Source organism: Parambassis ranga, chromosome 19 (assembly GCF_900634625.1).
Source record: "Parambassis ranga chromosome 19, fParRan2.1, whole genome shotgun sequence".
Taxonomy (NCBI): Eukaryota; Metazoa; Chordata; class Actinopteri; family Ambassidae; genus Parambassis; species Parambassis ranga.
In genome coordinates this window covers 3,899,688-3,926,459 of record NC_041039.1, presented here as the reverse complement: position 1 = coordinate 3,926,459, position 26,772 = coordinate 3,899,688, and the positions used below count along the sequence as shown (strand labels likewise).

Here is a 26,772-nt window from a genome sequence, read left to right as displayed (position 1 = left end):
ACAGCCTGTCTGAGCTGGAGCCAATAAATACCTGAGACAGACAGAGGATGAATGCCTTCACACACACTAATTAAGCAGAGGAGATAACCAGTCATTCTGCTGCTCACTGCTCACTCTAATACTCAATGTAAAAAAATGTTGCAGCCCTTCTGTCACATTTAAAGAGAATCATAATAAAACATTTATACAAAGGAGGATACTGAAGATCAATTACTTTAACATAGAGTGAAGCTGATACTAGTGCTGTAACCTTCTGGAGTGTACCAGGATTTATTTATTTATTTATTCACAAAAAGAGAAAGCAGAGTTTTGCTTTTTGCTTTTTGTTGAAAAATGTAACATCAAAAAAGTATTAGTCTGATTGCTTTAATCTAGGAACAGTCAACATTTATCCAGCAGCATGGCAGATTAATGTCACACTGCTGTTTACAGTAACTTTTAAAATTGAATTATAATGTTGCAAACACTTAATGTCTCCTCTTTAAAATGCCACACAACTGCTGAGAGTTCCTAGCAGGATACAGTACACCGGCTAAAAAGAACAAGCCTCATCATTTACAAACATTCATAACCCAATCAAACCTCAGAGCTGGAGCTTCCTGTAAATATTGCAAATCATATTTTTGGTACACTCAGAGGACTGTTCTCTCAATGGGATATCTGTTTGTGCCGGCCAGCCAACAAATCATGGATTACATTTCACATTCAGGTTCTGTGTTGCTGAGTAAGAACCTGAGAGACATTTTGTCTATAAAGCCTCTGCATGTATACAAGATTCTGTCTGTGTGTTTCAGCATCTGTAGGGCATGAATATATGAGAGCTGTAGAAATCATGCCAGCTCGGTCAAGGATGGGTTTTGCGTTTGTAACAGAACCAGAATCAAAGAGGAAACGGGGGAAGTGAGTCCCCATAGATTTTAATGTTGGAGCTTGTATAAGGGAGATGCAGCCACTTCCCTGGAGCTGGCAGTGTTTTTTGCTGCTCAGTTTCACCTCCTCTCTCCTTTCATCCCCTCCTCTCTCTCTGTTTTCTCCTCCCTGTCTGTCGGTGTTAAACAGCTCAGCTCCTTTTCAGTGCGCCCCCCCCTGATCCCCACAGGCTGGACGTTTGGCACCTCTGACTCACAGTATGTGTGCGTCTGTGAATGGTGAGTATAGGACAGAGAGAGGGTGTGTGTGTGTGTGTTTGTCCTGTATTCATGCACCAAATTCTCCCATAATGCCTAGTTTCACTCCAGTGCACCTGTTTCCTCTTGCCTTTGACAGGGAACAAGGCCAGAGTTGGACGGTGCAGCACACACAGAGAACCTATTAACATGCCAGCAGGTGGGGTGTGACCGCGTGTTGATGTAGACATGAGGACACGCAAAGTGAGTGTGTTTAATGTGTGTCAGTGCAAGGACAAAGCAGAAGCAGCAGAGGGTAGGTGTGTGTATTAATGTGCAACTTATGAGGACATTTGCCACACTCAGGACCAGTCCTCAACTATACATCATTTTAAGATACCAATAGCTTAACAGGTTTCTTCATTTGTAATGTGCAATGTAGCATTAATGTAGTTTTGCACCTTTGCCACAGAAAGGATGCTGCTTTAATTTTATAGCATCACTGCAAAAAATGTTTTCATCACACCCAATCTGAGGTGGAGCCGACCACCGCAGTCATGTGATATAGGAATTAATGCTAATGGAACTATTTCAACTAAAAGCAAAAGTCAGATGTGAGTGGGTCTTAGTGTGAACATGACTAAGTAAAGTAAGGTTTATTTATACCCTCCAAAGATAAAAATCACAAACTGTTTCACACTAATAAGAGAAAAACAGCAACATTTGAAGTGCAAAAATCAACAAATAAAAATATGATGAAACATAAAAAAACATTAGTAAATCTTAAGTCTAGTTAACCAAACGTCTTGTCATTTTTTTTAGCCTGCATGAGTCAAGAGATCTGACAGAGGCATGGTGTTTCATCATCAGGTGTCAAAAGCCTGGAAAGTGTGGTTACCTCGTTATATTTTCAGAATTTTCATCTTCACCATGACAAGCTGTTATAGCTGCAATTGCAACTGCAACTTTATTTATAACTTGTTTTAAAAACAATCTGGTTGACCAAAGTTCTACAATTTAAAAACAATAGTATAAAAACAACAAATAAAAAAAAATATACTAAAACCAATTTAAATAAATTTAATTAAATAAATACATAAATAGGGCCAATATGAACAAGTGTGTTTTAATAAGAAATTTAAAAACAGGTACAAAGGACGACCACTCAGGAGGAGTTGGTCAGCTGACCTGAGAGGCCGAGAAGGCATGTAGGGATCTAGGTATAGGATACTGTATATATATATATATATATATATATAGGTATATATCCCTATACCTAGGGATATCAGAGAGGTACCACGGGGCAATACCATTTAAAACAAAAGTCATTTGAAATGGATCCTACACACACACAGGCAGTGAAGAGAAAACCCAGGGTGATGTGCTAATATTTGTGTGTGCCAGCAAAAGATGTGCAGCTGCATTTTGTACAAGCTGCAGTCGAGAAATAGAGGACTGACTCACCCCAAAGTAAAGGGGTTAAAAAGACGTGGATTACTCTTTCATAGTGAGGTAGTGCTAGAAAGTGCTTTATCTTAGCTAGTTGCCTCAAGTGAAAGAAGCTTGATTTTATGGCCGACTGAATCCAGCTTTCAAGCTTTAGATCAGCATCCATTTTAAAACCCAGGTTCACTATCGCAGACTTACAGATTGATTTTAAATTGTTCAGGTCTACAGGGGCACCACCTGCAGAGCTTGGGTACAAACACCATCACCTCAGTCTTAGAATCATTAAAATGTAGGAAGTTCAGTGCCATCTAAGATTTAATGTCCTTCAAACACATATGTAGAGAGTTTACAGAGAGCCAATCCTTCTTTTTAAGGGGAACATGGATCTGGTAGTCATCTGCATAACAATGAAAGGAGATGCTATGTCTCTTGAGGACTGAGCCCTGTCGGACTCCATCGGACAGTAGAGCACAGGATGATTGCCAATCCTCTAGGTGAACACTGAAAGTTCAACCTTTCAGCTAGAACCTGAACCAAGAGCAACACCTGATATGCCCACCAAATGTTCCAGACAGACATTAAAATGTCACGGTCCACAATGTCAAACGCGGCTGTCAAATCCAGTACAGCAAGAACGACACAGTCACCATGCTAGATAGACATGCAAGATAAAAGAATCTTTTTTAAAACTCATAATAGTGCTGATTTAGTACTGTGCATCGCCATAAAACCAGATTGGAAAATCTCAAATAAATTGAATTGACATTTAATTGTGCAATTGTGTGATTGTAGACAAATTTAGAGGCAGCTTGGAGATTGGACTGAATTTTGCAAGAACATTTGTATCTAGCCCAGGTTTTTTAAGAAGTGGCTGCACAACTGCACTGTCTTAAGTTTTTGGGAACCACTCTGGAGGTGAGGCTGCCATTAACAATGCTCAGGACTGATGTACCCACAGTGGGAAAAACCTCTTTCAAAAGGCGTGGGGGCAACAGCATCGTGGGGTGAACCTTCTTAGTCTAAGTCATCACCAGTACAGATCTCGACTTAGCAATGTTCCTAAAAAAAAAGAGGGCTACCAGGTTGGTCACATGATTATCAAAGTAATACGATGTCTAAATTATTGCAGTTGAACTTCATACAAGTACGTATTGGTCCAAAGTGCTGCCTGATATTTGCTTGTGTGTTGACAGGAGGAGTTTGTGACTTTCCTAAATTTAGCTGGATGCAGTTGATATTTCACCTCTCATCCATTCTCAGCTCTAACAGACTGGGTTTTTGACCTCTTGTGTGATATTTAGAGTTGTTGCAGTAACTGCTAAGTCATGACCATTACACTGTGGGTTTGTTTGTCTTTGGATCCTTGCCCCTATACTGTGGTGTTTCTTTTCTACATACTTGGAGAGCTCGCGCTGAAGATGTAATGTCAGCTCCTCATGCTGACATCTGGTCAAGCTTTGGTTTAAAGTGCACTGATGGGGACTTGCAGTCACGGCTCAGCCATTACCGCAATGACTCACAGCAACACCCACAAGAGGTTAAAAGCCTGAGTTAGATGTGTTCAGATGAGGGAATGGACATAGTCTCTAAAACAGCTCCATTGTCTGGTAAAACAATTAAAGACAATTTTTGTAACAGAATAAATTAAACTCCTACCTGATATGAGATGAAATCCAACCATCTGGTCCTCCAAACTGTCTCCAAACAAATGTGAGGAAATACTATTTGAATCAGGTACCTTGAGAATCTGTCATTCTCACCTGCCTGCATGTGTGGAACCACCTACAGAGTGCTGACATGTTAAATTTATGTGTGTGTATATATATATATATATATATATATATTATCTTCATCTTGGTATATATATGTTTATATAATAAGATCTAAAAATTAAATCAGGATCATGTAACAATAAAGATATACAAAAACCCACACTGGCTGATCCTGTGATCACAGGTGGACTGGCTTCCATATGTCGCATAGGCCCCACAGGTCAGCCACATCTCGGTCCTCGGTAGCTAAAATGGAAATGGGATCCCTGCTACAATGAACTGATCTAATTAGATTAAAAGAAAACAAGTGAAATTACACCAAGCTAATGCTTAATTACAGAATTATTTAATGAACTACTAAAATCTAATAAAGCTTCACACCACCGTGTCACTACCTAAAGGCAGGATAACATCCGAGGCTGGCGTGTGGTGTCAGAATACAAGAACTGAGTGTACTTACACAACGCATGTGTACTTTATAGACACACACACGTGCCACTGTCCATATCAACACAATGCACACCCACACACATGTAACAGAAACAAAGCACATATACAGCTTGTCGGCACAGAAAAAAAACACCTCTAAGAAATGGCGTGCTGTGCCATACTGCTCTATGATTCATCAGCAGGGGAATCAGCCGTGTACGCAGGCGGGCAAAGTGCTGTGTGTGCGTGTGAGTAAGGCAGCTGCCATTTGGGAGATTGATGGCAGGGGCAGGATGGAGACAATGAGTTGTGTTGCTGTATTTTTTTTTCTCCATTTTACACCAGCTCCATCTCTCTTTTTTCTCCTTCACCATAGCTCCCCTCATCCTTCATTCCTCCGAAGCAAAACTCAATTCCTTCACCTCCCTTTCCCCACCCACTCCTCTCCCTGCCATTCATCCATCTTGGTATTCAGCTGCAAAGTTCATCACAGCGCCCCTGAGCAAAGTAAAAAGAAAAATTTAAAAAAAAACCTCTTATCTTGACTTCGAATGAGAACTTTCCCTACAAAAGACATTAATCTCCTAATTATTACTACAACCAATCCAATACTTGGATCCCCTCACTGAAATCTGAGTCAAAGTCAAGCTGAGCTGCAGCAGACACGCACACATGAGAGAGAAAAAGACAAAAAAGGCAACATAAGAATGATTTTTCCCCCTTTCTGTGCTTGCAATTAGTCCACCCTCCTTTGACCAACTTCATTTAGCCACCCCAATTACCCATGACCACACACAGTCACACACAGCGCACACATACATGCTGATGGGTTGAGTGAGTAGGATGACTCAGGAGCACTACTGTGTTTCTCTGTGAAACAAAGCTTGTAATTTGGTCTCAGCTGTTATATAGTATATAAAGGAAAAGTGTGTGATGCTTTCTCTTAATGCACAGTTGGCATGCCAGCAGGCTGGAGTGAGAGATGGCTGCTCTGTGAGATCAGATTCACAATATAATGAAAAGAAAATGTGACAGAGCTGTGGATGCAGTTAGCTTGCAGGTCACACAGAGATATTTGAAACTGCAGTAATCGAGCGAATGATTAAGCCTATACGCGAAGGGGTATATCTTACAGCAAGGACCCCAGAGAATTATCACAACTGCAACTCTATATCCTTTAGGTCATGGTATCATTTGAATGTTTATCCTCAACACTGGCTGCAACCAACCATGAATCAGCAGGAGGCACGGAAATATGCCAAATTTCAGCCTATCTTCACCAGGAAAATGTAAAACATTTCAGTCCTTGAAAACGGAACACATGTAGATTTCTCCACGTCTATCTCTACATGTTTACTGGGACAGAAGTGTTATCAATTCATGTGTTTTAAGATGATCTTTACCTAACCCTAATCCTTACCCTGTTCTCCAATGCCTAACCTTAAACAATATTGTAGTATTATATTATTCATCCATCCATCCATCCATCTTTAACCGCTTATCCGCGACCAATAAGAATAAAGAATGAACCAAGAAACAAGAAAAAACGTTTACAGACCATAAGCTATTGTCACACCTAAAACACACCCATAACTGCCAGTATTTACACACACAATGCTGATAGGTCGAAACCACCGATGAAGCCAGGCCAGATGGATTTTTGTGACTTTGTGAGTGCATAGCTCTCACAGTAATCCAGCTGCTTCAGCAAGCCAAATTCTTCACTGTCAGTAATGCAGGTGCTTCTGTTAACTGTAATCCTTCATCTAAACATGGTACCTGCACATTTAAAGTCAGCAAATAGCAGGTGAACACAGTGGAGTCAATGCAGAACATTAAAATGTCTCACTGTTTTATTCATAGTAACATAGTTACTGCTATAATTTTGTGCTGAAGCTTTTTTAAACTGAAGTGTACTGTACAGTGTCCTGGCTTCTGTGGGTGTGATTAACTTTGTGGTTTATTTATTACAAACTCCTAATTATTATACAGTGTGGTCTGAGTGTGGTGCCTTCATGTATTGATGTTGCACTTGTGTTTTAATACCCTTCTGAGAGGCAGAATCAGGTGCTGGGGAAGTGGTTGTAATGCAAAACAGTACAGTATGCTGTGACATCACAACCTTGAAATGGAAAGCACTCTTTCTCTCCCTCTCTCTCACACACACACACACCTATATACCACATTAATTCCAGCCAAAGACCTTGACAGCTGAATCAGCTCAGATCATTCCACTGCCACTGGCCCTGACTCAGACATGGCTCCACTTTTGTCTTGTTTCCCCAGCATCTAAAAGGCTTGTGCACTTCACAGAACATCACATCCTCCTCCAGCGTGTCTGTTCTGCTGTCACACACTGACTAAAAGATAGACTGATAGTTAGACACACACACAATGTTCTAAAATTGAATTATGGTATACCAAAGATGCATGAAATAAAGGGTAATGGAAACAGAGCACACTGACATACCAGTGTCACTCATAGATATGAAGTTGCTGCTATTGGGCTGAAAAATGTTCAGACATCAAAATGAGAATATATTCATTTTTTAGCTTGTCTGATCAGATCTTATTAAAAAGATTTGTATTGTCCAAACTGTCACACAGAGTGGTAAACAGCTGCAGTAAATTCTAATTTTATTATGTTTTAAGACATTACCATCTATGAGAAACTGCGAGAAAGAAGAGAAAATATAAGCAAGTGTTTAATTGGCCCTGAGTGCTGATATGATATCTGTGGCTGATATCTGTGGCTGCTGACTAATTAAGGGTGCATGCTGCTGGTGCTGCTGGTGCATGTTGGATGAGTCCAGAGACGAGATGATGTGAGAGTGAGAAGGAGAGCGAGCAGCGGCTTGGATCAGAAAGACTACATGATAAAACATGAGCGATGCATCGTGGGAGCAGAGCAGATGTGTACTTATGCACCTGCATGACCTTCAACAGGCAATTTCTAACATTGATCTTCGCAATGACAGTACAGACACACATTGAACTCTGATGCTCATCTTCTTAGAGGGACTTGAGTGTTGGATAATGAAGGGGTTAGCACGTGTGTGTGTGTGTGTGTGTGTGTGTATGTGTGTGTATGTATGTGTGTGCATCTTGGGAGAATCAAAAGACAGTGAGCGGACGGGGGAAGGAGAGTGAGTGCATGGAAAATGTACTTGAGAAGCTCTATTGAAGTCTGAGGGGAAAGTAAGATCCTGAGAGGGCAAGGCCAGATTAACTAAAGCAGGAAACTGGCAGCTGCCCAGACCCATTCTTCATATTTCAGGTTACGTGAGAAAAATCACATATTTATCGTTTCTAAATCGTTTCGAAATCGTTTTTTCATCTGCTTTGTTGTGATTTAAACTTCATTTTTACCTCTCAATGAATCACTTATTGAATGTGTTGTCAGTTAATTAATCACTTAACTTATCATTTCAACAAATCATTTAGTCCCAGATATCTGGATGCCTGGAATTATCCTCCAACAAGAGATCTGATTATCACACTCAGCTCGTCCTCATCAGGAGAACGTGACTTGATAACGATATTTCAGTCCTTGAAAATGGAACGTGCGCATGTCTCTCTATCCACATCTCTATGTGTTCATGGGGGCGGGGACTTGGGCCGATGGCAGCTGAAACTGGAAGCCGTTTTACTAACATAAATATATTTAAAATGTATTTAATGTTATAAATTTGCAGTTATATGTTAAAAGATGATCTAACCCATTTTAATACCTATTCATTTTATGGCATATCTAGCTGTGATTAAAAATGAAAGAAATAGTGTTGTAGTAGTGTTGTGCAATCATAGCAGTGCATCACTCCATACCTCTTGTGTATGCCTTCTTATTTCAATCATACAAATAAGCAGAACTTTGGCCACCCAAAAAAGATCATAAAATGTTTTTTCAAGGAAACTGGAAATTCTTTGGTGAGATAATAAAAAAAACATAAATCTGATCAGAAATTTGATTAATGACCCTTAGAGCCATAAAGTATATAAGTGGGACTTTGTTCTTTAAACACATTAAAATGTCCAAGAGGGAAAGGAGTCAAGATTTATAAGCTGGAAGCTCTTCCTAAATCCAAAGCATACGCCAAATTCAGTCTGTGGAAGTAACCACAGTTTCATCTGCCATTATGGCAAGCAAAACTTCCATTTGTACTCCATCCATGTGAGCTATCCATGTGTTTGTGTATCACCAGCCAGAGATACTGTTTTAGTAGAAACCTATGGGGGGAGTCAAATGAAAGACAAATGATATATTTTAATGGTGGTATAAAACTGTTATTGTTATATATCATATGTTTATATAATGTTATTCTTTCTTTTATTCTATAGATGCTGAAGCAGTGACCACATTGTTTGTTTGTTAAAAACAGAGACACATAAAAAGATGAATGACAGCAAAGAGAAATTTACTGTAACCAAATCGCCTGTGGGAGCTGGGGACATGCAACACTTGTGCAGGATAAAGCAAACAAGTACGGTAGATTACAGCACAAATGCCTAGATAAATGAGGCTAGAAGTAGATGAGAGGCAGTTGAAGAGGTCTGCAGGCAGGCCTGTGCATTCTGTTTACAGGAACAGAATTTGCAGCCAATTACTACACACAGGCGAAGCAGCAGACTTGTTAGGGCATTGAACCCATACGTTCCAATTCACGTGTCTCTGCACACTTATGGACCTATGAAAAAACACAAAGCTTCCTACTTTGCTTCTACATTAATGTAACACCTCTAGCTTTTGTCAGGGCTTCCAGTACAAGATGCACAGAGGGGTTCTGTGTCTGTAACTCTCAACAACACAATGAGAGCAGAGTTTTCTTCAGTTGTGCAGGTTAACAAAGGGCATGATTCTTTCGGCTCATCTAACCTGAATCTCAGAGTGTGACTTTCTGCTGATAAAGAGAGGAAACATGACCCTTTCTGAGGTGTGTGAGGTGTTCCTCTGTGGGAAAATGATGCGATAGATCCTCCTGAACATGTATTGATTTGAACCATGACTTCATTGTCTCTGCTCTTTTTGTGCACAGGTCATCTGGATATTGGCTTCCAGTACCAACAACAATGTCCAGGTCTTCATACAGGAAACACGATTCATGCTCACACACGGAATACATGCTGACTGAGGTGTTTGTTTATTTTTTATGATGACAGATGTCTGGTCAGTGCTCTATGCAACAACATTCCTAATTTGTATTTATTTTACTTGTACAATGACAACAACAACTGTGTGAGCTTGCTAATTAAAAATTCTCCAATTCTGCACTCAGAGATGAGCCTGGTATATTAATCTGTCCTTACCATAAAAAACGACAGTTGTAGTAGAATTTTGTGTCATGTGAGTGCATAGGCATGTATAATCTCCGTTAGACTATGGTCTTTTTTTCAAAAGCAGCCTCCTTCCTCACCCAAACAGTCATTAGTGTCATTTTGGGATTCATTGCTAATCAACCTGCTCGGTTATTTATGTGTGAGGACATGCTGTGATATTTATGTTCTCCTGACCTGCTCAGGCAAACCAATGAGCATTTTATTTGCCCTTGTATCCTGTGCTCTTGTGTACAGGTTAGAAATAAAGTCATTAATGACTACAAAGCAGCTGCTCTTCTTTAAGGCCTTGCTTCTCACACAGAATACAGCTCCTGAGTCCCTCCTCGCTGCATGTTTATCTGTAGCCTGTGTGTCACTTTCTCTGACACTAGCTGTTTTTTTTATTGGAAATCTATGAGCTGAGCCTGAGTCCTGCTGCAAACATAAAGATTATCGCACAAATGAAAGTATTCTTTGTATTCTCAGACTCAATTTAATAACTAACCCCAGCGTCTTTGCTGTGTTACATGTTGTCAATAGGTGCCCCCTGTGCTTTTTCTGTGAATACAGTGAATATAATCCCCAGAGTATATATTATATTATATTATATATATAATTTTAATAAAAAGGAAAGGCTGTTTTTGAAATGTCAACAACAAGAAGACATCTTACAAAACCCTGGCTGGGCATTCTCAGTGTGAGCAGGTATTTTTAGGTGCACCAGAGGGAGTTTAGGCAGTCCAGTAACAAGTGACAAGCAAGTGGGTAACCTGGTTTTTCTGAGACACAAAAAGAATCCTGCGAATCCCCAGAGAGCTAAAGACTCAAGGCCCAAAGCGGACTTTCTACCACTTTCTCCAACCAGAATTCTCCCTCACATACAAGATCTTCTGTAGTGTCAGTGTCTCCCTGTCTTACTATAACTCTCTGTTGGCTACATTTAGCTAGTCTGATCTCACACACACACGCACAGGGACATACTGTGCATATTACACTACGTTATGCCTCTGTGGTCGGCACAGTGCCTTGAGTGGGCAGAGAGAGTGAGTGGTCACATTACACTGCCGTTACATCACATTTCTTCAGTCTCCTCAGCAACCAGGTGTCCTCCAACAACAAAAGCAACACAACCCTGTTATGTCAACCACTACAGTTGTCACACAATGTTCAAGGTATCATATCAAGCAGAAAACACATTTCACACCATTACAGCCCCCCCGTTCTACTGCTGCAGTGCAGTCAGTGGGGTTGCTGGTGAACAATGAAAACAGCCGGGACAGGGCAGTGGGAGGTGTGAGTTTGTTGCTACTGAGAGCAGCAAAGACAAGTTTGGAAAGAGGTGAGGTTTTTGCTTCCATGAAAGAATGTGGTATAGGGACTCATGTAAAGCCAAACCTCTAAATGCAGAGGACAGCCTTGACGCAGGTGGGCCGATCATGAGAGTCAGCAGTTGGTGGTGACAGACAAAGATGGAAGTGAATTTCTGGAGGCCTATGACCTGCACATTTTGTTTATTACTGCAGAACTGATTCACATAGATCTCTCAGAGGGAGTGCAAGACAGCTATACATCTATGTATCTGCCAGTTGTGCAGCAACAGCTTGATGTCTTATTCCTTTACTTTGAACGTAATCAAGGTTTTACCAGAAACTGGTGTGTTTTGGTTTCTTGAGTGGTTTTGACATCTTCTCTTCTTCTGTCTCCAGGGTCTTCAATCTCGTTATCTCCTGATGGTAATAAGAAGGACCCTTCAGCAGCTTTGTTTCCTAGAATTATCAATGGTTTGGCATGGAAACAGCCTTCAGGTGTAAATGGTTGTGTAGCATTTTGCACTGTGCCATAATCCTGATTAGTAAAGACTGGCTGGACGCCACCTCCCAGGCTCGGGGGAGCTGCCTGTCTGTCACTGCCTGGACGTTGCTGCTCTTTGCTTTTATTTGGATTAAAAAGACCCTGAAATCAATCACTTCCATCAGATAAGCCTCTGTTCTGTTTTTAAGCAGGTTGTGTGGTTAATGGATTTTTGTTACATTGAAAGAGATTAACACTTAGTCAGTAGTCGTGACTGGTTGGCATCTTTTGATCATTATCTTTTCCCAGAATGATGACTGTTGGCTAAATTCTAATTTCGCAGATGTCGAGCACAGAAAGTTGCTGCAGTGACTTACAAAACAAAACATCTGACACTGTCTAGCATTGCAATCCTTTGACTTATTCAAAAATCAGGCCTAAATGTAGATGTCAGATGTACAATACAGACAGGAGTACAGCACTGCATCATACCCTCTCCTCCTTCCTTCAACCCCGGTGACCCATGAAAGCCATCCATGAATATTCCATCAAGCAGCAGCGCCTCTAGTCTCCCTCTTCATTTAGTGATTCAGTCTGTAAGTAGCTTACATAAATGGCCATATTTATGTATATGAACACAATAATAGCATGAGTGTGTGGATTCACACTGGATGAGGAGACCCAGGGGCAGCAAACACAGAAAAGTGAGTGTGAAACAGTGGCGAGGACATGGCAGGAAAATGAAATAGGTTTTGCATAAATTAGCTATCTGTGAATTATGTCAGTGCTGTCTCTGGGCAGGACACTTCCTTCGTGTGTGTGTGTGTGTGTGCTGCCCACCGGTGATGATGCCGCAGAGTGAGATAAATGACCTCATATTCTCATAGCATGAGGTGCTCAGTGGAATCCACAGTCACTATTTACTATGATCTTTGCTGTTACTCTAAAACTAAACCTTATTGTCAGAGTGGGGGAACAACACTTATTTATCTACAGGGGTTATTTTAAAATGACAATCCCAGTTGTCAAAAACAATATGTCAGATGAAGGGATCAGCAAATTATCACAATTTATCATCACAGGGGAATAATTATCTGGACCGATTTCTGTTTATTCAGATACACAACTACTCAAAGCTGGAACCACAGTTCCTTTTGTTTGATCATACCCACATCCTTTATTTCTTGCTGCCGGGCCTCTGGGTTTGGGCATAATCCCATTTACATCTATAATTATTTTAACTCAGCACTTAATTTAATACCGACTCATCAGAGGTTTATTCATTTAAGCCCGTCTCCCTGTGACACAAGAACAATCATCAACACTGTCAGAACATCTGAGCCACACTGTGGGACCATCATGTACTGTGCTTTTGTGCCATCCTGATGCAGCCCAGATAAACTCGTATCGAGAGGAAATAAAACACTGTTTCAAATCCTCTCCTTCTCTGAAAGAAGACTGAGAGGTAGAGCTTTAAACACAAGCACACATCAATCATAGGTGAAAAACTGAAAAGGCAGAGGTTTCACACCATTAAAAATATTGCTTTGGCAGAATCTTTTTCACCTTTTTTTTTTTTTGAAGGAACATGACACACAGGGATTTGTGTTATGTTCGGTATTTTGTTTGCCTGAATGACTTCCATCTGATGACTATTAACTATTTCAATGTCAAAAATGTCCTTCAAAAAGACCTTGTTAGCTGAAAAGGATAAAGACAGTTATGTTTGAGCATGCTCAGAATCGAGACAGAAGGGGAGTCAAGGTTCAAGGAAAGAAAACCACCAAGTTCACGTAAGCCGGAGACAACATTAATTTAACTGATTCAACTGATTTGATAAAAAGCAGAAGCAGCAATCTCAGGAACTGAAAAATCAATCCATGTTAAAATGTCTAACTTTACAAGAGAAATAAACATGTTACTTTTTTCCAAAACTTCACAGGTTTTACACAACAAAGTCTGTTTTCAGGTCTCTGAGAGTTCAGCTCCATCAAATGTTAGACAACAGCTTGAGGCTACATTACACTAAATGTAGATGCACTTTATTAATTTATGTGTGATGTCTTAATACATTTGATTTTATGGATTTATTTATTTATGAGAAGAATTACTTGTTTTCAGTTTTGTCCAATTAATTCCATCACCACAGGGAAATAAGATTAAGATTAAGAAACCTTTATTTGTCCCATAATGGGGAAATTCTGTGTATATATACATATATATATATGTATATAATTGTATATATAGATGCTTGTGCAGAAAAACAGTTTCAGCAGTCTGCAGTTCAAATGTGCCACTACTTTTGCAATACTGAGGCAACAATTTTCACATCATTTCTTTTTGCAGAAGGCTTAAATATTCATTTGAGGCAGGCCTCATAATGTCTGATTCTGAGAGTCTACAGTACAATTTTGTTCTTAAAATGAAGATTGTTGCAATTCTGCACAAGTCGTGCTAACAGCAGCTGCTGCTATTTTTCATTCTTGCACATTCATTCAAATGTTCAGTTAAAAATGTGATTGTCAGTAACCACCCATTCCTCCGACACACACACACAAGGAGTTATTTCAAAGATGACTTCCTGGCCCATGCGCACCCCACCAGTGTTCTCCTATTATCTCCACAAATGAAACTGAACACATGAAGGATGTGTATCTGTCAATCATCTATAATGACTAAACTGAAATACACCAAACAAACAGCAAACAGCACATTATAACTGCGTCCTTGGTAGAGTTAACCAAACAAAATCACAGTAGTAACTTCCTCTTGAGAATGGAATCACTGGTGTACTCCTCACTCATTTCACATCGCATCATGTTTCCAAAAAACAGCCCTCATCAGCTTGTAACAAAATACATTATACAACAGGTTCAAGAATGGATGAGCTTGCTGGAGTGGGGGGAAAAAATAACAAAAACATGAATAAGAAGGGCATTAAAACAGCAAAATAAACCATGTTTATTTTGCTGTTTACTGTATAGAGTCTATATGACTGGTGATTAGCAGGTAAAGTTATGATTCACTTCCTTAAATTAACTCCTGTACACAGTACACACCTGGGAACTGACAAGGGTGGGCTGCATACTTTAAATGAAGTGGAGGTAACAAGCTAAAGTCTGTGGGATGAGAAGCTTAACATTAAGTGCTCATAGTGTAATATAATAACCTCTCTTATAGGCTTCTGCATTGGCAGTAATAGTGAGTGACAGCCTCTGACTAAGCATGTGAAATAATGACTTAGATAAGAGATCACATTGTGGTGTCCCAGGATCACATAAACCAAGCCACAGCTCAGCAGCACAGATTCCTTTGATTGTTAAATCAGTAAACAAAGTTAAAAAAAAAACTATTTAAAAATGTAACTAAAATTATCAACATCATACTAAATTACAGCTGTTGTGTCTGTGTGTTGCAAAGATATCTATAAAAATTACTAATCGGCTAACATCAGCCTGTACTGTTGCGTAAGAACACCTTCTCTAGGATGGTGAGTCCATGTATAGTATAGTTAACATAAGGGGAAGAAGCAATGCTGCCAAATGTTACGTTTGTATTATACAATATGTAACTCTGAGCTTGTCACTCATATTGCTGAACAGGTAGTCGTAAATGCTACAATGACTGACACTTAACTGATGCATACAACCCCTCCACACCAGGAAAATGTAACTTGACATTGACATTTCAGTCGTTATAACCACACAGCAGGTAACAACAAAACAGCTTATGGTGTCAATGGGATTTGAACTCGGGGCACCTGATCCTGCTGCACCCCCACCTTCCCCACCTCTACCCCTACCCCTCGTCCTAACACAGACATTTAGAGCTTGTTTGGATGATGTTGGGTAATACAATCACATGTTCATTAGCATAAAGGGAACCATGTGTGGTATCTGATGCAAAAAGACTGAGAGCTGAATGGCTAGCATTTGTTTTTAGTCTAGCTTGTAATTGTTGGATGATTACCACACTGTAGCAGTGTACTGTGATGAGAGACACAAATATAAGGCTCACTTTACACAGAAAACACTGTTTACTACTGCTTCAAATTCCAAGAATGACAAAGGTGCTGGTATTGATGGTAACACAAAAAAAATCTACAATTTATAAACACAAATTGTGGCTGGATTTCGCCCACAGCGTAACATTTGAAGTGCACACACAACCTCTAGACTCTCACATTCAAATTACACTATGAGAGGATAATCATCTGAGTGACTGTTTTTTTCTGACTTCTGCCATTTTAATCTAAAACATCAACACGCTATTCAGCACTGTTACATCCACACAGTCATCTCTATTAAAGAGAAAAGGGCAAGCTGTGTCTTCCATTTTTCTCTGCCTTTATTTGTCTGCACTTAGCGTGTACTGTTTTTCTGTATGAGACAAAAATACTCACACACACTAATAACAGTTTACACAGAAGTGCAGCTTCCTCAATTCCTGATTTGTTTTTCTTGATGACAGTTTAGGCTGCACTGAAAAGTCTGAATTTATATTATTAGACTAATTGAATAGAAATTGTGAAGGAGTGAGTTTTCACACAAGGCTTTACTGCTGCTGTTTTCCTCTCAGATACTGACACACAGTGATCTACGCCACGATGCTGGACAGATGTAGTCCATTGCTGCCTGCTTTCCATCAGCAGGGCTGAAGTTGAAGGTTGCCTGCGGCCACAGGGCATCGCTCCGTGTGGTGCTGATGTTGCCAAAGCAGCGAACACACGCGTCTCCTTTAAGGAGATGTAGTCTATGCTGTGATCAGCTGTGGTCACACTAAACAAATTGCGCGTACAACAAACACACACACACACACACACACAGAGGAAAAGATGTTCTTATTTGATCCTTGTGTTTTTGGCTGGGTTTTTAAGACGAAGCTGTGTGTGCGACTCAAACATGGCTGTGGTGCGCTGCACTGTCAGACATGCAGTTTGTTCTCAGTGTTGTGTTCATCACATGAAATACGTTGTGTAAAGAGGCTAACTCACGCGCTCCCGATGATCGATCCGTGGATGCCATCGTTAAGGGAGGGGTGGGACGTGGTGGTGGTTAGGAGGGCGCAGCACCCTCCCCAAAAAAAGCGCTCTGTTTCACGCTGTGTCCAGCTGGCCGCTGCTCCGTCCGGTCCTCCTGCGGTGCTCCTGTAGCTGTTGGTTAAAGCACGCCTCCCTTAGCTGCTACTGTGCAGGACTGAGAGCATCACATCGCACACCGTGGAGATCCACTCGTGTGGGATGATGATGTCGCGGGAACAGGAACGGTAGTCTCTCCTTTTAACGAGAACATCTACTGTCTGAGCCACCCTGCGATAAAAAGGGGAGAGCGCAAAAAACGCAAGAGAAAACAGGCATGTGTCAGATGTGTTCCATCACGAACACCTCAGACTTCTAGAGTTTCCAAAAAAGACAGGAGGTCTAGAAAAGCAGCGCACTCAAGTGTATTTTTAGCACACCAAACAATTCAACAGCTTACATTTAAAGCCACATACCTCCAGCAAGGACTACTGTATCCTATACTCCTGAAAATTCTTCACACCTTCCGTTTTCAGGGCCCTGAGTCAAACGTGTCTGTGCGGTGTCATTTAGCGCCACAGCCGACTTCAGAGAAACACAATTTAAATCCAGCTCTCTGTCATTTAGAAAACCTTGACCCAGTAATGTGGGTCAATGTTCCACTTCTGTAACACACATAAGATGTTAATGGGATGAGAAACCATTCTTTTTGTATTTCATGTCAGTTACAATATTAATATTAATGTGAAAACAGGACTGGATTACTAATATTGTCACCTCTGTAATATTTCTAAGATCAGGAGCATATTCTCTCAGAGTGATGCTGAAAAACTTGTCCGTACTTTTGTTACTTCTAGACTGGACTACTGCAACTAACTATTATCAGGATGTCCACATTACGCAGTTAGAGTTCTGACAGGAATCACTAAAAGAGATTATATCTCATATCTCTCATAGCTTTATCCAAGTTCTCTCTAAACTTGGGTTCAGGAGGCAGACACCGCCTCCACCTTTAAGACCAGACTTAAAACCTTTCTGTTTAGTAAGGTGTATAACTAGTCTAAACTATAGTATGTAGAGAAGTTACGTTTAGATACAGTCACTTGTTGATAGCTTTTAGCATAGCTATGCTGCTATAGGCCTACACACACATGATCCACTGAGCAGTTCCTTGTCCCCTCAAATCCCCCCCTAACCCTCTGACCTCTCCTCTCTCATTAGTCTGGTTCATCCTTGTGATTCATGTCATTAACTGTGTTTGCTTTCTTCCTCATAGTTTTGTGCCTCTCTCTCTCTCTGCCTCCAGACCTGCAGTCCGGCCCCTGACCAAACCAATACCTATTGCCTGCACCAGTCTCTTCTGTTCTTCTCTGTTTTAACATAACTTGTAATACATCCGCTACAATATAAACACAAGTTTCAGCTTGCTTGACAACCAGTGTTGGGGAGTAACTACATGTAACACCATTGTGTAATTTAATTACAAAACAAACATAACTGTAATTAAAGCTGCAAGCAGCGATGACGGGCCCTCGCAGCCCTTGCGTCCGCAGGACCAGCAGCCGCCGCCTCCCCTATCAGCCCACGACCTCTCTCCCAGCTGTACCGGCACGAGCTGTGGTCTGCAGGGCAGAAGAGTACAGCAAAACACACATGTACAAAAGACAGGTCCTCCGGCCAGTAGGTGGCGCAGTGACTGTAGGATATCAGCATGTCAATCTGTGCAGCGTCTGATGTTCAGCGTGACTGTAAAGTTTCAGCCACATAGGATGAAGTATGTGGGAGACACAGCCAAAAATACATGTATTTCCTGTGCGTTGGCGAAGGGTCAAGTTTGTGGCGGCGCCACAGCCAGACCGTGTGATGAAGTGCTGCGTTTTTGATAACTTTTGGTCCCTAATGCCTTAAGAGTAAGCAGACCAAGTTTCAGGTGGATTGGAGAAATCCTCTAGGAGGAGTTCGTAAAAGTGCAGGGATTGAAAAATGGCACAGTTTTTTTCAAAATGGCGGACTTCCTGTGCATTTTAGAGTATACCTCCAAGAGACTTTTTTTCTTGTCTAGAGGTGATACATATGTGTACCAACTTTCGTGTGTGTAGGTCAAACCTGGAAGCAGATCTCATTCCAGGGGGCGCTGCAGAGCCATGTGGCCACGCCCACATATGACGATGAGGTGATATGAAAAGGTGCACAGGGGCTGATGTCATGATAGAGTAAGAGGCAGGTAGGATGAACAAATCAAGAAAAACAGAAGCGTTCTCTATGGTGGCAAAGGGTCACCTTTGTGGCGATGCCCCGCCCACACGGTGTAACATCGAGCTGGGTTTTTGATAACTTTTGCTCAGCCATGTCTTCAGAACCATGGGACTAAATCTCAGGGCTGTCAGAGTATCTCCCTAGGAGGAGTTCGTTCAAATACGAGGTGTGGAACATGGATAATCAGCCTGAACACAATTCATACCGCCAGTAGGTGGCGCCATGAGAGTTTGTGGTCATTGCATATCAATCTGTTCAGAATGACAGGCTCAGCATGCCTGATTTTTTTCATCCACATCAGATGAAGTATGTGAGAGATACAGCAACAAACACATCCATTTCCTGTGCGTTGGCGAAGGGTCAACTTCGTGGTGGCGCCACAGCCAGACCGTATGACGAAGTGCTGCGTTTTTGATAACTTTTGGTCCCTGACCCCTTAAGGGCGAGTGCACCAATTTTCAGCTGTATCAAGCGATTCCCCTAGGAGGAGTTCGCAAAAGTGCGTGGTGTGCAAATTGGAACAAGGCGTGTTTTTTTCAAAATGGCGGACTTCCTGTACATCGTGGAATTTTCGTCCAAGAGGCTTTTTTTCTTGTCACGAGGCGATACATCAGTGTACCGAGTTTCAGGTCTGTAGCACTTGCGGTGAATATTTTCACACTTTAGGGGGCGCTGCAGAGCCATGCAGCCACGCCCAAATTTTAGTTGGGGGACAATTTTGGGTAAAGTTTGGTGAGTTTTTGAGCACGTTCAGGGGGTCAAAATCGTGTCCAAAGACGCGGGAGAATCATAATAATAATTCCTTGCATTTCAATAGGACCCTTGCACCTTTCGGTGCTCGGCCCTAATGAGGTACATCACTGGAAAGAAGTATGTCTGTAATTTCACTTGATTTAAACAACTTTCACAAAAGGTTGAATTTATTGAATCTTTTTGGTTTTCTTGTCATCTGTCACCTGCTCGCCTTGCTTGCTGCTAGCATGTAATTAGTCAGACTGCAACAATGGCAAAGGGGACACTAAAATAACACATCCTAGATCTCAAGGAATGAAATATTCCAGCTGAAAATCTCAATTCATTACATAGTGGAATACGTTGATAACAAAATAACATAAAAACGATCAATATAAATTAAAAGTATTAAAAGGAGATTTTGAAAACTCAGTGAGTCAGCCAGATTTTGAAAGTAAGCACATGCCCCTTTCTCTCGGAGTTCACCCCGAAGCCATGCCTCCCAACCAGTCTGTGACTTCAGCCATCATGCACGTACCTCTCTGGTGCGCGCAGAGCAGGAAGAGAGCAGCCAACCAGCCAATACTCCGCGCAGGTGCGCCTCCTAGGATTGGCTTTTTTTAACATTTTATAGCTTGCACAGATGATTAATATTCTTCGTTTTAAAGCGAAACTGTCTAACTAATTGGTTGCTATCGGATTGTAAAGAGAAGTTACACTAATTTATCAAAAAGTGCATCAGAATGAAATCTCATTTCCAGACTCTGTTACATCTGTCACGTGCTCAGTGTGAACCTGCTCTCATCCATGAAGAACACCAATGGCAAATCTTCCAGTCTTGGTGTTATCTGGCAAATGTCAATCGCCCTGCACGTTGTGTTGGGCTAGTGGCCTGCTGGAGGTCATTTTGCTTGGTTGTTGCCCTCCTATACGGCCCCTCCATGTCTCCTGGTGTACTGGCCTGTCTCCTGGTATGTCCTCCATGCTCTGGACACTGTGCTGACAGACACAGCAAACCTTCTTGCCACAGCTCTCATTGATGTGCGATCCTGGATGAGCTGCACTACCTGAGCAACTTGTGTGGTTCATGCTACCTGAGCAGTGACAAAATGCAAACGTGATCAAACATTAGGCAGAAAGAATGAGAACAGAGAAATGGTCTGTGGTCCTCTCCTTTACAGGGGTTGTCTTGATAATTGCCTATCATTTCCACCTGTTGTCTGTTACATTTGCACAACAGCAGCTGAAATCAGTGTTGCTTCCTAACTGGACAGACTGATTTCACAGAAGTGTTATTTGCTTGGAGCTACATTGTGTTGTTTAAGTGTTCTATTTATGTTTTGAGCAGTGTATAATTGTACAGTGCAAGGAGTGTTTGCCAGCAATTAGGATGCTGTCGACATCTAAACAGTCCAAGTCAAATTTGAAGATGCATCTTAGGGTATGTATACATCAACATCCACATTTAGGCTATATAGCTGTAATACAGCTTAGTAACTGAACGTTTCACATTAGGCTAAATGAAATATGAGAATAGTGCCAGCATTCTGTGTGTCTTCGTGTGTTTCAGGTGTGTTGAACACATAATATAGATTCAGAATTGTCTTCTCGACACCAAACTAAGCTGTTCTATTTCAAGTTCAAGAGCATAAACGCTGATTTGACTGCATTTGCCTAAAGCTCATTGACAACATCAACAACCTGTCATATTTGTTCTCTGTAATGTATGATGTTTGCTGCATGTTTGTTACTCTCCTTCATCCTCTCTGTCCTGTCTACCTCTTCTTCTCCTCCTCTACCTGGCCGACTGTCAGCAGGAAGGTTCTCCTTATGAGCCAGGTCCTGCTCAAGGTTTCTTCCTGTTAAAAGGGAGTTTTTCCTGACACTGTTGCTCGTAAGGGGGTTCAGGCTCTGGGTCTCTGTAAAGTGCTTTGAGACTATTTCATAAGTAAAATGTGATATATACATAACTGACTTGACTTGACAAATCATTGTAATTACCCATCAGTCTAATAACCGAAAAAGCCCCTTCTCCATATGACAGAGTGTATCTAAATATAGATATAATAATAATTATTATATCAAACACATATCAAAGTTGTGGACTGCTTTAATTTTCAAATTTATAACAGTAGTTTTCTTGCTGTAATGAGGACAGAGAGAGAGAGAGAAACACAAGCTTCATGCTTATCTTTTACCCTATCTAGCCAAACAAAAAGTGCAGTTAAAGGGGCAAGAGGAAACTGTTAAATTATAAAAAAAAAGTCAAATAGAAAGCCCCTATACAAATATAACCACTGGCAGTAAAGGAATTAGAAAGATAGAGTTCCTTTGGAACATTTCACCTAGAGAGGTGAAGCATCTTTAAATGTTTTGTGTAGCTCACCAGGAGAAAAAAATGCTATCTGTGCACATCTATTCAACAGAGATGCTATCTTGTTGTGGTGTGTATTCATTGTCTCCTCAATGTCATGTAGCCTATGTTCACTGTCCAAACAGGACTGCATAGCTGGATGAGCAACCATTCCTGGAGCCCTCCCTAGTTTAGATGTCCTGCAGGTGATGGATTCCTGATGGATCACTACAAGCCTGTGTCTGTGGGAATCAAAAACTGCCTCTTTAATCCTCTTTACATTTAGGGTGAGATGGTTCTTATCACACACTGTGATAATGTGCTATTTTAATCAAATAAGCCCAATGAAGCTGCGTCACCAGAGGATTTGATGACATAATTATCAGGGTTCATGCTTCTGCTGCTTCAATTCAAGGAGCACAAACACTGCCGACACAGAGCAGAGTGTAATATTCTGACTATTACATTTTACATCAAAGAACCTACAAGGTTCTCCTTGACACTGTTTGATTTCAGTTTGTATTTCATGTTGCTGTTAATCTACTTAAAAACACATACTGAATACAAGCAGAAGCCATTGCCTTCTTAATTTGAACTGTATGTTGAAGGCAAAACTCCATATTTTACTAGGCATTATTTCAGGCAGAGCAAGATGTATTTCACACACAGGTTAAGACAGATAACATGCCAACTGAATTATTAATAAATACCAGAAATTTAAATCAACTATAAAACAATCTTATTTTCCAAGAGCACACCATTTTTATGTGTTAGTTAAGAAAGGATATAGAAAAGACCTTTGGAAGCTTACATGCTTGGTAACCTCACCACTAGATGCCAGAAAATCCCACATATAACAATGTAAAAATACTATTGGAGCAACACCCATCAATACTCTCCAGCAGTGTTTCTAGAGTTACCCTGCAAATATTCCTTTTGGAAATCCTTCCTCATATTTACATGATTACACTGCAAAACTGCACAATTAAAAAATGTTAAAAACATAATTAAAATCATATGATCATAGTGGGTCTTAGTGTTACCAACCTGTCAATACATCTGTATTCTCTTTACAGAGGTCTGCACAACTGCCACCATCAATTCATCAAGGACTGGTGATCAACAGCATCTGCTGTAGCTCACACAATGAAATCCTATAAATAAATATATAATGGTAAAAAAAAAGCTGTATATTGTTTTTGCCTTATACTCAAAACCACTACAACCAGATGATTTTGCATTCTATTTTTATTTTAAAAATTGAAAAAAACAATTTAATAAAATTGAAAGAGGTGTTAGTGATCTTGGGACATGAACTTTGAAAGACCTATTGATAACTCAGCCACTCAAGTCTCTGTCTTCCATTTACACTATAAATTCTTTCTTTATTGTTCCCTGACAGCAATTTCTTTAAAAAATATTATAATGACCATGTAAAGCTTTCTTCAGCTTGATTAGCCATCTGTCTTCAGGCAGCACTGCCATTATCATTAGTTTCATGAATACAGACTAAACACAGTGTGAATGTTAGAATGATTACAAACTGTAAAAATGCAACATAATTAATTATTGAATGTCTTTTTGAAGCAGGTAGCATGAATGTGTAGATTTAATTTAAGATTTAATCAAGAGGACTCTTTTTGTCAGAGGGATGCTGTTGGTGTTAAATAACTGAAGTGACCCACTTCTGCCTAACAGGCCATTGATGGCTCCCCCTGACCTGCAGCTAAAGGAAATTTCCACTGGAGTTGTTGTTCACTTGCTCACCCTTCAACCAATATGGCTCTGTCCAAACATTTATGCCCGCCTGTTTGTTGACAGTGGGGAATAGGAGCTGACTACTGGTAGGAATGTGGGCTGATGGAGAACGGAAAAATACTGAGGGTAGTCAGCAGTGACCCCCAGCCCCCAGCCCTGAACAGTTAAGCACTTTACATTACATGTGTCACATGTAATATATATATATATATATATATATATATATATATATATATATATATATATATATATATATATATATAGTATTTCCTTTGAAAAAGCCTTCATTACTTTAATTTGAGGAATATACCAAAAACAAGCATGGTCAATATTTTGAGCCCTTTTAGGAAGTGTCCTGATTGTTTAGCCACAGAACAAATCACTGTTATACATGTAGTCTATGTTTCAATTCTGACTGGGGCCTTTCTGTGTGGAGCTTGCACATTCTCCCTGTGCCTGGGTGGGTTTTCTCTGGGTGCTTCGGCTTCCTCCCACATTCTAAAGACGTGCTTGTTAGGTTAATTGGTCACTCTAGGGCCCCGTTCACACTAGAGAAAGTCAATCCAGCTAGAGTGGGATTGAATCCGGATAGCCTTCAAGCTAGGTACATTCAGATGTATTTTCAAATAGGTGCGAGCTCAATCCAGTTTAACCTGGCTTCTTTGTTGTCCTCCAAACCGCTAGGTGGCACATCATAAATTTCAGAGTCTGTTTGCGGTAGGACAGCATGCGCGAATGTGTTGTGCGCTTTTTTTTCCTTGTCGTTTGCTCGTCGGTTCAAAAAGATGTTTATTCCTTTGTAGCCATGTAGCAATAAAGAGCCGAAAACAACACTAGAGAGACACTAGAGAAGGATTTAACCAAGTCTGGACCTGAACCTGAAACTGAGTCCGAGAAGACAGTCACTAGAGTCCTGCACGGGAATGGACTGCCAGGTTGTAGACCAGAAAGAACTCCTTTTCCACTTCCAGTCTGTGGGAATGCTAGAGACAACCTGGAGACAGGTCCCACAGACTGGAAGTGTCCCATTTGGAAGTGAGCTCTTTGGTCACAGAGATGTTGTCTTTGTTTGGAGAAAGAAAGGAGAGGTGTGAGGTGAAAACCTAAAAAGGGGTGGCAGCAAAACTGTTGTCTCTGCCGTTTAGTTGGTTAGTCATCGTTTAATGGTCGTTTTCATTTTTTAACATGACAATGACCCAAAGCTTACATCTCTCCATGTAAGACCCTAACCCTAACCCCTACCTCTAGGAGAGCAATGGTAATGTTGTTGACTGGCCTGCACAAAGAGGGTGTGATAAGTTGTTCTCCAACAGTAGATCACATAACAGAGCTCACAGTTTCTTACCACCTAAACTATCATGGAATCATTTCTGTATTCAGTGTGGAACAAAATACTGCATATGCCATGCATATATGTTAAAAAAGAGTCAGAAACACCACGGCTTCATTGTTAGTGAAGAGTAAAGCTCAGTGAAAAAGAAGGGTGTCAGTAAATGTGAAATGGACTAAATCACAAAGAAACCAAAAATCCATGAAACCACATTACTGTGCTTGACTGATCTTGGTTTCCTGCTGTCAGACACAAATAAATATCTGTGGTAATAAATCTGCTGCTGATCGAGGCACTTTCTCTACCAGCAGGAGCTCCTATATTCAACTTCGACATTTCTGGCTTTTTGTACACTGTTTCAATGGACACATCTTTCTGAAGGTCAACAGCTGTGAAAAGTAACGTGTTTCATGGCAAGTTCTTTCACTGACTCAAATGTACTGAAAACTATGCAAAATCAGCTGATTTAGATAAAGATGTGGCATCACCTAAAATAGCTGATATAGTACAACAACAGGTGAACAGTTGGCACTTTGTGTGAGTACAGTGATCAGCTTTATCTATTGTGAGCACAAAAAATTGAATGTTTTGTGGTGTTTAGGTGATTATTGCTTCCTACATGCAGCTCTGACGTGTCAACTAATATTTCGATTGAGAGGCAGGGCAGACTGGCTTTTTAAGGACAATCACAGCACCGCAGACACAGCCGTCGCTTATGTAATGGGAGATTTGATCAGGACACAGTGTTCCCTGACAAAGGCATTTCTATTCAACACCATTGATGGCAAGCTTCCAGGGAATCATTCACAGAGGGTGAACTTCTGCCCACTAGGAGAGGAGGAAGTAAACAGGGACTGAAGAGTATCTGAGTGTGTATGTGGTCATGTTCAGAAGTGATGATAAATTCTATGGTTTACTAGATAAAAACATAATACAAAGTCATTTTTTTGAAGTGGGTCGTAGTATTATACAACTTCAGATGAACAACAACATAAAACTTTTTTTCACTATGCCATTATTTATTTAGTAAAAACAAAGCCAAAAAATGATTTAATAACTTGTAGATCCACATTCAGTAACTTCAGTAACAATAACTTGAAGTAATGGTTTCCTGTATGCCTTTATCAGCCTCTCACATGGTTGTAAAGAAATTGTGGTCCGTTCTTCTTCACAACATTGATTCAGTTCATTCAGGTTTTTAGACATTCTCTTATGCACAGACCTCTTAAGGTCCCACCACAGCATTTCAACTAAGTTGAGGTCTGGACTTTGATTAGATCATTCCCAAACCTTGATTCATTTATTTTAGTCATTCAGATGTAGATTAGCTGCTGTGCTTTGGATCATTGTTCTGTTGCATGACCTAATACAAAGGAGTTCATGGTTTAATCAATGACTGCTAGGTGTCCAGGTCCTGTGGATGTAAAACAAGTCCAAATCATCAGTCCTCCACCACCATGCTTGAC

General features: G+C 40.6%; 1 protein-coding gene across 1 annotated transcript in view; it reads right to left on the bottom strand.

Moving 5' to 3' along the window:
* Nucleotides 1–17,023, bottom strand: part of tbkbp1 (TBK1 binding protein 1) — a 44,127-nt gene extending 27,104 nt beyond the window's left edge. Inside the window, exon 1 of the mRNA XM_028432222.1 lies at nt 16,854–17,023. The gene's annotated coding sequence lies outside the window, so the exon portion shown is untranslated. The remainder of the gene's footprint in view (nt 1–16,853) is intronic.
* Between the last annotated feature and the right edge of the window lie 9,749 nt (nt 17,024–26,772).